The sequence below is a fragment of the Xyrauchen texanus genome, chromosome 23 (assembly GCF_025860055.1).
Source record: "Xyrauchen texanus isolate HMW12.3.18 chromosome 23, RBS_HiC_50CHRs, whole genome shotgun sequence".
NCBI lineage: Eukaryota > Metazoa > Chordata > Actinopteri > Cypriniformes > Catostomidae > Xyrauchen > Xyrauchen texanus.
In genome coordinates this window covers 31,334,907-31,348,228 of record NC_068298.1, presented here as the reverse complement: position 1 = coordinate 31,348,228, position 13,322 = coordinate 31,334,907, and the positions used below count along the sequence as shown (strand labels likewise).

General features: G+C 38.0%; 1 long non-coding RNA gene across 1 annotated transcript; it reads right to left on the bottom strand.

Moving 5' to 3' along the window:
• Positions 1-9,054: 9,054 nt before the first annotated feature.
• On the bottom strand, positions 9,055-13,277 carry LOC127663076 (uncharacterized). The gene is made up of 4 exons (XR_007972959.1): positions 13,189-13,277; positions 12,716-12,786; positions 9,942-10,040; positions 9,055-9,562 (listed from the first exon to the last, which is right to left on the bottom strand). It is a non-coding gene; the product is annotated as an uncharacterized LOC127663076 (long non-coding RNA).
• Between the last annotated feature and the right edge of the window lie 45 nt (positions 13,278-13,322).

Genomic DNA, 13,322 nt, shown 5'->3' with positions numbered 1-13,322 from the left:
CAGTATTTTTTAGACTTTACAAAAGCTTTTGATACTGTCAATCATGAATAAATTGAAACAAATGAACTTTTCTCAAAAATACCTGGGTTGTAGATGGTGTTAAAATTAGTGGTATTAAGTCATCACTTCGAAAATGCAAACTAGGTGTACCACAAGGCTCAATATTGGGTCCTTTTCTTTTTTATATATATAAATGATTTACCTGAAAGTTGCGAGGTTTAACTTTAAATTACAACAAAATAGTTTTAATGTGTTTTTCAAACACATTGAAAAAATCGCTGGATGGATTTAAAATAAAAAATGACCAAAAGGAAATCAAGGAAGTGAGTGAATTTAAATATTTAGGTGTCATTGTAGACTCTAAGCTTAAGTTTGATGCTCATATTAAGAAAATGTCTAAGACTATTAAAACAAATTTGAACTGTTTTCGTATGATAAGACCATGTATATCTCTTAAAGCAGCTCAAATGTTTATGCATACTATGATATTATCACATATGACCTATTGTGCGATAATTTGGGGTCAGGCTTCTCAATCAGTTGTTAAACCTGTAATGTCATTATACAAACAAACTTGAGGAAACCAATGAAATAGCATCATTGTCAAATTGTTCAAAAGTATGATTTGTTAAGTTTTGATAATTTTTTAAAGTTGTCTTCTATAAAAACATTATTTAAGTGTACATATGGCCATGCCCCTGATGTAATCTGTCAGTTGATACAAAAATACAGTAGTGATGGGGCAAAGACCAAAGGGGCAGTAAGTGGGAATTGTAGAGTTCGGAGGTGCAGAACTGCTGTAGGTCAACCATCCTTTTCAGTGAAAGGTTCACATCTATGGAACACTATGCCTGTAGATTTGAAGTTGCAAACAGAACTCACAGTTTTCTCTACAAAGCTGAAACAATGGCTGAAATCTTTTCAGAGATGTGAACATTGAGTACCTTAGGTTTATTCAGGATGATACAATTTTCTTTCTGTATGTAGGATCAGGAAACCGATGGAGTGCGTACTCCAGGTAGGGAATGAGGTTTTGCCCCAAGTGAAGGAGTTCAAGTACCTCGGGGTCTTGTTCACGAGTGAGGGGACAATGGAGTGGGAGGTTGGCCAGAGAGTCGGGGAAGCAGGGGCGGTATTGCACTCGCTCTATCACACCGTTGTCACGAAAAGAGAGCTGAGCCAAAAGGCAAAGCTCTCGATCTACCGGTCAATTTTTGTTCCTACCCTCACCTATGGTCATGAAGGTTGGGTCATGACCGAAAGAACTAGGTCGCGAGTACAAGCGGCCGAAATGGGCTTCCTCAGAAGGGTGGCGGGCTTCTCCCTTAGAGATAGGGTGAGGAGCTCAGTCATCCGTGAGGAGCTCGGAGTAGAGCCGCTGCTCCTTTGCGTTGAAAGGAGTCAGTTGAGGTGGTTTGGGCATCTGGTAAGGATGCCCCCTGGCCGCCTCCCTAGGGAGGTGTTTCAGGCACGTCCAGCTGGGAGGAGGCCTCGGGGAAGACCCAGGACTAGGTGGAGAGATTACATCTCCACACTGGCCTGGGAACGCCTCGGGTCCGCCCAGTCAGAGCTGGTTAATGTGGCTCGGGATAGGGAAGTTTGGGGCCCCTGCTGGAGCAGCTGCCCGCGACCCGACTTCGGATAAGCGGTTGAAGATGGATGGATGGATGGATGTAGGATCATTTGCATTTTATGTTTTGTGACTTTGTATAAAGTTATATATGTACTTAGTTACTGTATGTCAATATGCCAATGTTTGAAATGTTTAGGTACAACATATACACAGATAGTTATCTTTATATACATAAGTGTACTTGTTTTGTTTCTTGTCATGATTGTGTTTTAGTTTTGATTTTATGTAAAAGCCTAACCAGGGACGAGGGATGCAAATTAGCTTTATGCTATATGCTCTATGTACATGGAATCGGTTGCCTGTGTGTAACAATGCCTAGTGTATTGTCCCTGTTAAATAAACAAATACAATTAAAAATGTTGCATCCTATGGGTGATCATTTACCCTCTCTGATAATTCAAGCTTTCAGAGTGAGAGGGTGTCTCAGCTGTCTCTCTTTCTATTTTTACCTTTCTCTCCGCTTCCCCTTCCCTTGTCTATTCCTCTTTCTTCCTGTTTAATGGCACCATGATTGGATAAATATTATATTTGCAAAGGCTTGAGTAGTTGTCAAAGCAGACCTGACATTGTTCTACCCCCTGCTCTGCAATTATGTGTAAAGTGTGTTATCCCTGAATTTCTCAGCAGTGGCTCATAAAATAGTAAATCTGACATTGTTCAGTTGTCATTGTAAGTGGTCATTTACAAGAAAAAAAAAAAATTGTGAGCAACATGCTGTGCTGTATCCATCCATCAATCCATTATGTATCTAACATACATATTTAGTTAATGTATTTAGTTTTATTGTATTTGTGTGTTTGAGACAGCATAGGTATGAGTAAATCCTATGCATTTGTGCAATTTTCTGCACCAGCCAATTTTAATTTTATGACTCTAAATCATTCACAATCGATCGACTGCTGCAGAGGTGTGAGGAACATGCCTCTATGCGTTTCCAAGTAAATCCCCTCTGAAAACAATCATCAGCCTGGTTTTTAAATTTCACCTTCATTTGTGTGCGTGGATAAAGATTATTTGGATTGGTGTGCCTTAATGTAACTTTTGAGAGCACAACTCTACATTTTGAAAGCTTCGTGTTTTTTTAAGCTTTACATCTTTATTATTATTGAAGGTTAAAAGGCAATGAAAACTGTTCAATCCCAAAGGTGACTTGAGAACATGACAAAATCATCTTAGAACACATTATTCTCGATTGTGGATACACAATCAAGCAGGCTAATCCAGTTAGCAAGCCAAGAGGGTGTTTTTGTTTTTTCTTTTTTTTCATTTTGAACCTCATCAAAGACAACAAATCTGTGCATCTGTATATCCATGCCTGCCTTGATGTTGAGAACGACAACAGAATAAGCAATAACGCTGTTTCCAAAAATAAGACATTATTCAGAAAAATCCTCTGTTCCCCATAGTGCACCATTTTACACAGCTTTGGAAAATAAGACACACACATTGACTCTGAATTTGATGTCTTGTTGCTTTTAGTAATGGCATGACAAACCGATCAAGTCAAGCTTGACCACTGAAAGGACCACTGATGCACATTTGATCTATAATGAAACTAAAGAACATGTCACAGGCTTGACTAAACATTTATGACTGTTGAATTGCATACAGTATGTCTTCCTGTATAATCATGTTGTTGTTGTTTTTTCATGGGCCACATATCAAGTCCATTTTCAATTGTCCTCCTGCAAGGTCACACTTCTAAATTAACATATCATTCACTTTATCCCTGTATAAATACACAAATGTCCCTAAAGGATCCAGTGCACATCCAGTTTTCACATGAAACATGTTATGACTGTAAAATAGGCCCTTGAAGGGGATATTTACATTCTGGAGACATGCATTAAAAATGTAAGTATGAGCTTGATCATTATTTGTATATTAATGAATGCCTATGATAAATTATTTGGCAGCTCTTAAAACAAAGCATATTTATGTGTTGTTATAAGTGAAATGTAAACCACTGACACTGGTGCAAACCATTGTTAAATATGTTGTTTTTCTGGTAGAGTAGGCTCATTTAAAAAACACTTTTATTTGCACATAGAGTGGAAATGAAAAGAGTTCCAACCCCTTTCAGTCAACTTGAAATGAGAAAGATATAGGAAATACGTCACCAACATCTTGAACCAACCTGTTGAATCTCAGCTGATAAAATGTACACAGCAATTGTTTTTTATTATTTATTAAAGCCTATAGAGATTTCTTCAGAGTCGACACAATATTACATTGTCAACACTGACAGTACATTGTAAGTTTCATTGGATGCAATGGAGAATTTCATGCAATGTCTCTTTGACTGGATTCAGGGAACAGGCTGAAAGTGTCCACTTTGCCCAGTTTCCTTTTTTTCTTTTTTTTTTTGTGGCAAGCCAAGTTATTTGACATCAAAAGCTTGAAAGGTTGTGGAATGCATGTTCTTACCTAAATTAAATCTAATCTATCTAATCTTATTGTTATCTTAAAAGGTGCTCTTAGCATTTTTGAATACCCTACATAAGATGTTCCTAACACCTGGCGGATATCAGTGAAATACGTGTCCTACGAAATCACATCACTGTCTCAGTGACAGCCTAAGGCCTGTTTCACACAGCACACAAAAAGCATCACACAACACAAAAAAAGCATCACACAGCACACAAAAAGCAGTGGGCAAGAAGTGCATTTTTTCTGCCCCCCTATTGACAGTTTAGAGCATTCATACTGGGCATGTGAGCCATTTTTGAAAAAAGGTTTTTAAATTTACTTTTACTTGAATGGAAAACAGTTAACAGATGAAAATAAAATTGTCAAAAGGAGCTTAAAAAGTTTAAATGCTTACTTGAGGTGTCTACATTTTTATTTGGTAAGATGAAACATGCATAAACTACATATGATTTAAACACATTTACCAAATAAATTACATGATGCACATTGACTTCCGGAGACCCAAGCATGACTGCTGTGAACATTTTCCATTTCCCTTTTTCATTTGAAACTAGAAGCACATAATGAACATGCAAAAAATAAAAGTTGAAGCTCAAATAGTTTTTCCAATAATGTAAGTCCTCATATGGAGACTATAAGAGCTATATAATGTGAGAATGTGTTTCTAAAATTGTTTAATATGTTACCAGGTGTGTTGGTTATTAATTTTTAAGACATTACAGACATAACAGCTGATTTTCTGTAAAGCTGCTTTGGAACAATATGTATTGAAACTATAAAAAACTATTTATAAAAAAAATAAATAAATAAATAACTTTCATTTACTTATTTTACAATGTTTTCTCTACTTTGGCAACAAAATCTCAATGTTCTCTCTTTGCACTGTCAAACAAACAAGTCATAGCCAGTGCTGTTGTATTTTACAGAACATAAATTAGCATAATTAATTCTGATTCAAAGTAATGTTCAGCATTGTCCAATCACTGCCAACCATGTTAAAATAAAATGTAGCTTCATAAATGATGAATCTATGTACTGATTACCATTGACCGCCAAACATGTTGAGTGGTGCAAACATCATCTGCAGCCTGGAACTGAACCTTTGACCTAAGGTCATAAGTGAATGCACTTTTCTATGAATGCTTTATAGAAAAGCTACAGGATGCTCTCTTGCTTGTTTGAAAGGCACCTTATTTTCATCCTAACTCCGTGTATAGCCTCTGAAAGCAAAATTTTCCAGTTGTTGGATGTACCCATTGATTCTCAATATGATAACATTCCCAAATTTGCACCAACAAGTCAGTCAATTAATTTTATGCAATAATTCACTTAATATCATTGCATAGAATCTCAAATGTTGTTCTGGTCATTTGTGAAATGCCGGAGCTAAAGCCTGCCATGAACATGATTAGCTAATATTACCTCCCAGAACTGACATGCTGTCACTGTCATAAAGAGGATCAGGAGGGTTACTTTTGAAATGTATTCCACTACAGATTACAGAATAAATGCTGTAAAATGTCATTTGTAACATATTTCATTAGATTACTCAAAGTCAGTGACAGAGTATAAATACTTTGGATTACTTCAGCACTGGTAGATTTTTTTTCACTTGTTTTAACTATAAAATCTCTGCCAGTACAGTAAGACAAAATACACATGTTAAAAATACATTATCTGAAAAACCTAAATATCATATTAGTGTTGTTTCTAAAACAAGATTAATCAAATTTATCTCGTTTTAAGGATTTTTAGATATTTTTATAGGAAAACAATCTAAATATTATTATCAAGAACATGATTTTTGCCCTAATATTAAAGGTCTTACTAGAAAAAAATATTTATTATCCAACATGAATTTTGTTGATAAAAAGAAAATATGATCGTGTCTGATAACATGTGCATGTAAAATGGCTAGAAATAGCATTTTAGCTTAGCACAAAGCTGACAATTTACACAAGGTTTATTTCTATTTCTTCTGCTCCAAACGTATTTAAATCTTAATTCTCTGTCTGCTCGTATGAATATAACACATCATAAGAAAGTGTTTCACTGCTGTTCAAATGCACTTTGGATCGCATAATTTATTTGTATAAATTTTTCCATCTGAAAGGATTAAATAATTAAACAAATGACAATTAAATGCAAAGTAATTTCTTCAGTAATCAAAATACTTTTTGAATGTAACTGTATTCTAAATACCAATTATTTACATTTTAACTGTAGTGTAATACAGTTATATTTTGTATTTTAAATACGTAATCCCATTACTTGTATTTTATTACTTACCAAACCTGTGGTTCAATGCTGTAACATAATAAATTATGAAAAAGTCCAAGACTGGATGAATAATGTAGGCACTTTATCACACACACACACACACACACACACACACACACACACACACACACACACACACACACACACACACACACACACACACACACACACACACACACACACTTGTGGTATAGAAGGACATTGATAGGTGGTGGTATATGGGGACACACCTTTCCCGATGCCCTACAGTGATGATACAACTCAAAAAAAAAAAATTTAATCTGCAGATCACAAATCTGACTTCAAATGTTCTATACACACAACAGAAAGGAAAATATGACAATAGGATATTTTGGTGGTACACAAGGACATTTCCCGCCCATTCTAAAATGTTCCCGCCTATGACACAATTGTGATTTTTGGCGCCAGGCCGGATTATGAGGAAACTCATTTTACAATACACAAAATATGTCATTTCAGTGGATTACAGGGACCAATGTGTTTTACAGGCACATGACCACACACACACACACACAAACCTGACGATATGGTTCATTACCAAGACTAAGGTGATTTAAGAGTACTGGAGCTTATACACAATACACAACTGCACTATCCAACATTACAGGGACTAGTGTTTTACAGGCACATGACCACACACACACACACACACACACACACCTGACGATATGGTTCATTACCAAGACTAAGGTGATTTAAGAGTACTGGAGCTTATATACACAATACACAACTGCACTATCCAACATTACAGGGACTAGTGTTTTACAGGCACATGACCACACACACACACACACACACACACACACACACACAAACCTGACGATATGGTTCATTACCAAGACTAAGGTGATTTAAGAGTTCTGGAGCTTATACACAATACACAACTGCACTATCCAACATTACAGGGACTAGTGTTTTACAGGCACATGACCACACACACACACACACACACACACACACACACACACACACACACACACTGACGATATGGTTCATTACCAAGACTAAGGTGATTTAAGAGTACTGGAGCTTATAAACAATACACAACCGCACTATCCAACATTACAGGGACTAGTGTTTTACTGGTACATAACCACACACACACACACACACGACAACACTGTGTATATTACCAAGACTAAGGTGAAAAAATTACATTACAGGGAGTGTTTTAAAAGTACTTTAATTGCAACACCATTTGGAACATTTTTCCAGATTTGAATCATTCAAAACTTTTCCCCCCAAAAAAAGACAAAACAGCCGTTTTGAAACAGGCAAATTTTAAAATGTTATTAAACAGGCATTGAAATGTATTGATATTAACTTACTGAACATGCAATGGATGCCAATCACATGAGAAACTTTTGAGGGACCAACCAAAAGAAATGGCAATTCTGTTAGCATTTCCTCCCCCTCATGTTTTTTCAAACCTGTATGACTTTCTATCTTCAGGGGAACACGCAAGGAGACGTTTAGCAGAATGTTAGGGCCAACCTCAGCAGGAATAAAGTTACGGACACGAGTTTACCGTATAAACACCTTCTGAGAGAATAGAGATACGGACACGAGTCTACCGTATAAACACCTTCTGAGAGAATAGAGATACGGACACGAGTTTACCGTATAAACACCTTCTGAGAGAATAGAGATACGGACACGAGTTTACCGTATAAACACCTTCTGAGAGAATAGATACGGACACGAGTTTACCGCATACACACCTTCTGAGAGAATAGAGATACGGACACGAGTTTACCGCATACACACCTTCTGAGAGAATAGAGATACGGACACGAGTTTACCGCATACACACCTTCTGAGAGAATAGAGATACGGACACGAGTCTACTGCATACACACCTTCTGAGAGAATAGAGATACGGACACCAGTTTACCGTATAAACACCTTCTGAGAGAATAGAGATACGGACACGAGTTTACCGTATAAACACCTTCTGAGAGAATAGAGATACGGACACGAGTTTACCGTATAAACACCTTCTGAGAGAATAGATATGGACACGAGTTTACCGCATACACACCTTCTGAGAGAATAGAGATACGGACACGAGTTTACGCATACACACCTTCTGAGAGAATAGAGATACGGACACGAGTTTACCGTATAAACACCTTCTGAGAGAATAGAGATCACGGACACCGAGTTTACCGTATAAACACCTTCTGAGAGAATAGAATACGGACACCGAGTTTACCGTATAAACACCTTCTGAGAGAATAGAGATACTGGACACGAGTTTACCGTATAAACACCTTCTGAGAGAATAGAGATACGGACACGAGTTTACCGTATAAACACCTTCTGAGAGAATAGAATCACGGACACCAGTTTACCGTATAAACACCTTCTGAGAGAATAGAGATACTGGACACGAGTTTACAGTATAAACACCTTCTGAGAGAATAGAGATACGGACACGAGTTTACCGTATAAACACCTTCTGAGAGAATAGAGATACTGGACACGAGTTTACAGTATAAACACCTTCTGAGAGAATAGAGATACGGACACGAGTTTATTCTCTCAGAAGGTGTTTATACAGTAAACTCATGTCCGTAACTCTATTCCTGCTGAGGTTGGCCCTAACATTCTGCTAAACGTCTCCTTGCGTGTTCCCCTGAAGATAGAAAGTCATACAGGTTTGAAAAAACAATGAGGGGGAGGAAATGCTAACAGAATTGCCTTTTGCTCACAAACTACTGTTGCCATAAGTTTCTTACTATAGTATGAAAAAAACCAAGCATAGTAATAATCAAAATAGCGCAACATCAAATAAGACATGTAACTTTACTTGATTTGGGCTTTCCTTTTTAAACTAATTCCACGATTTCTGACAAAATCTCTGATGTTTTCAGCACTGCGCCTTGCCAAAACAGGATCTTCAGCTGTCTTACACTGCTGGCATTCAGTCAGTGTGGCCAGTTTCCCTTTGCTTATATGTGCCTTAAAATGTTTCATTACAGCGCTAATTTCCGCATTCGACCAGCACACTTTTTATCCTCTGCGTGTGTTTTCAATTTCTGCCTCACTCTCATTCGCTGTACAGAATAATTAATACATTAGAAAGCTCCAACTATATGAGACCACATGTACTTACAATGATGGTTGTGTTCCAAATTTAACCTCAGGTACCTTTCGAAAATTCAGTGGCTTCCTCGATGGGCATCTTCTGAACATCTGGAAGAAATCAGTTATATACCAATCAGGAAACTCGGATGTAACTTAAACTTACAGAACTCAATGTTAACTGGTTATAAACCAGATATCCTGATGACATTACAAACTAAATATTCAAAATATTAGTCTAGAGATTACATATCAGCCTGTTAAACAGCTGCTTTTTAAAACTTGTGTTCATCTGTCAACTCTGTTTTTGGCGAACATGAAAACTATCAACTTATTGGTTGATCCTTAATTTCAATAATGTTCTGTTAGAAAAGTTGCAATATATGCACAATACAGTATAATTGTATTTATGCATTTTAAGCCAATAATCTAATGAAAATGATGGGTTGAAATAATAATAAGTTTATGAACATGTTTGTTTGACACATACCAAAATCACTGGAGACACCTACAGCTCCAGCAGGAGCATCATCCTCAGACTCGCTCTCATCAGGATCACTGGCATCAGAATCTGTAATACTGATCTCATCTTGAAGAAAAAGGGAAATTTACATTTACATTTATGCATTTGGCAGACGCTTTTATCCAAAGCGACTTACAGTGCACTTATTACAGGGACAATCCCCCCCGGAGCAACCTGGAGTTAAGTGTCTTACTCAAGGACACAATGGTGGTGGCTGTGGGGTTTGAACCAGCGACCTTCTGATTAACAGCCCTGTGCTTTAGCCACTACACCACCATCACTTATTTGCAAATGAGAAACATCTACATGTTTTTGTGAAAATTTGTGAAAAATGACAATTAGACTACACCCTACAGTGTACTCACTGGATGCATGGTACATCACATGATTTAAGTTTCCTTAAATCTCCCTATGAGTGTAAAATATCCACTGTACTACCTACACTAGGACGGACATGTCAAGTCATCTTCATTTAAATAGCACTTTTAACAACGTAGATTGTTTCAAAGCAGCTTCACAGTGATAAATGGATAATTTAAGGTAACCAGTCAGTGGATGGACACTAGGATGGACATACCTTCAATCTCAATGTCATCAAGCGATTTGCCTTGAATATTAGGAAGACGGCCCTTTTCCATGGCTAGCAGTAACTTCGATATTTTAGCCAGCTGAGTAGTGGCTTCAGGCAGCCTGTAATAGTCGCGATGGGCGCTGAATATCATGTCCTAAGAAGTCTGCGACCTGATCTAATTCGTTGTTTTTCAGGTTAAGGATTTGGGAGAGAGTAGCTACATGCTTACGCAGATGAGTTGATCAGAGAAACTCTGGATTTTGAGCTCCACATTCACTTGCATAGACCCTAAGAGAATCTGGGCCTCTGTAGTGACTCTGGGAGTTGGGCCTGGCAAACAAGAATTCATTATTGTCCAGCACGCCACATTCACTTCTCTTGCTGACCAGCAGTGTCAGGGCATCAACCATATCGGGTGAGAGAAGAACGCAACCTTTCTTCCCCTTTTCCCCTGATCTCAACTTCGACTAAAATGGCTGCAGAGTTTCTGTTCAAACTTGCTCAAGCCCATGGCAACATCATCATGGAGAGAGGTGCTGTCCCTTTCTTTGAAGCCTTTGAGCGGCATTTTAGAGACCTCTCCGGCACGTCTGCGGTTGAAAACAATGATTTTGGCGAGCGTTGCTTTGGATAGTTCTGCGTAGCTTTGAGGTGACCCAGTCTCATTTAGTTTCTGAAATGCCGTATAAGCAGTCTTCTCAAGGAACTGGTGAAGGCACTGTACATCCTGAGTGAAAGGCAGTGTTGACGGCTTGTTAAATTTCGCCTCATTCAGTGTTACTAAAGCACTGTGCGAGATCATCTCGGACCACTTTGAGGAGTATAGCTTTTTAAAGGTCTCTGTCGATGCGATCAGTTCCTTGTCCTCGGACATCAGTGCTCTGCAGTGAATGATTTCACAAATCTTATTCAAAGAATGCCCCAGTTTCAGTGCAAGGCTTGGACATTGGTAGCAGTGACTCTCGTCGTCAAAGCCAGACACCCTCTGGAACGCTCCAATGAGTCTGTGAAAATTGGCAGGTTTCACAGCTTCTTCAAGACTGTATATAGAAAACTCTCGACGCAAAGTCAACAACAATCTTCCAATTTCTCTGAGTTTTTGACAAATGTACTCAAATTTGGTAGGGTCATGTCCATGTTTGTTACAGAAAGACTGTGCAAGCTGAAGAATACTCAGGTCATTTTTGACAACAGCAGAAACGTCATCCTGCTTCATCACACTTAAGAGTTTCCAAACTCCCTGAGATATCTGCTGACTGATTGAAGCCATAGTTGCCAGACCCAAAACCCTGGTTCTCCCTTGGTTTTCACTGTCAGGCAGCTGGTTTTGAGGAACATCTTTTCAAATGGCGCCATAGATCTCTCCGTACAAACATCCCTTTGCAGTACATGCAATGCACAAAATGCTTTGAATTACATTCTTTTTTTGGGGCCCGTTTTATTTTAAGGGTGCCCACGCACACTGTAAAACGTCTGTGTTATGCTGATAGTTGCCCTTGTTCCTGAGTTTTTCCAGCATTGCTTTATGTTCTTTTGAGTGCACAGGGAGTGATAAAGCATGCCCAACTTCAACATCAGACGTATGAGTTTTCAGATGGCGTGCTAACTTGGACTGAGGTTTCCCGCAGATGTAACAATAGTTCTTACTATTTGCTGAACTGGAAATATTTGCTGATTGCTCACACTGATCTGCTTTGGACATACCGCTTTCTCTCCCTTCCTCTCTCAACGTTGCTGCTCTTATTGCATTCAAAAGCTTCTCAGTACTGTCCTCTCTGTTGTGTGATCGGGGTGATGACATAACATCTATTGAACTGTGTACCTCAGAACCTTGCTTTCTGGGAAGGTGGCATTCAGCTGTCTCTGATTCAATGTCTATCTCAACATCAGTCAACTGCTCCTCATGACATAGCAAACCAGACTCTCCATACACACATGCAGCTCCCTGTATATCTGAAAGGAGTTTAGCTTGATCACCTCTTGCTGGTCTTGTTAGTTCAACTGAACTGTCTGACTGACTGTCTGACTCAGACTGTGGTATGTACTCCTCATCTGACTGCTCGTCTTCCTCTGAAATTACTTCCTATAGTCAATATATTTATGATTAACAGCAATAATAGAAAGTTAATTCATAAAACTGAGCAAACAATATAGAATCAAACGTTCTTACCAGTGATGACTGTTTTCTAGTCCATTTGTGAAACTTTGTATAACAGGACTTGTGCCAAAAACTGGAGCACACTATGAGAGAAATGTATCAGGACATGTTCAGCTGTTAACATTTGTATTGTATTTAGGTATAGAATCTCATGTTAATTTACTATTACCCCCTTATTCTAATTAATACGTTTTAGTGGTGTAATAGATCACAAAACTCAAAGGTTTGGAACATATACAGTTTTTGGTAACAGGATATTATTTTAAGATCAGCAAAATAAAATAAAAATGATGTGCGTGCAAAGTAACTTTGCTTTACATATATTACTTTAAGCACATTTTAAGTACTTTTATACCACAGCAAAAACTACTGGCCTAACCAATAATCTGATAATCACCTGCAACTGTCATTCAATTTTGATCTTAAATGAATGATTCTAAAATGAATTAAGATATGTCATACTGGAAAATAGACATCATACTAACATTTACATCTCAGGCCAATCCACTTCAGTGCCGCAACAGGTCCCACACATTCAGCACATCTGTCCATGCTTGATATTGCTGAAGTGACCATGTCATGCTTACAGACCTGTGAAGAAAAACAATTGTGAAAGTGA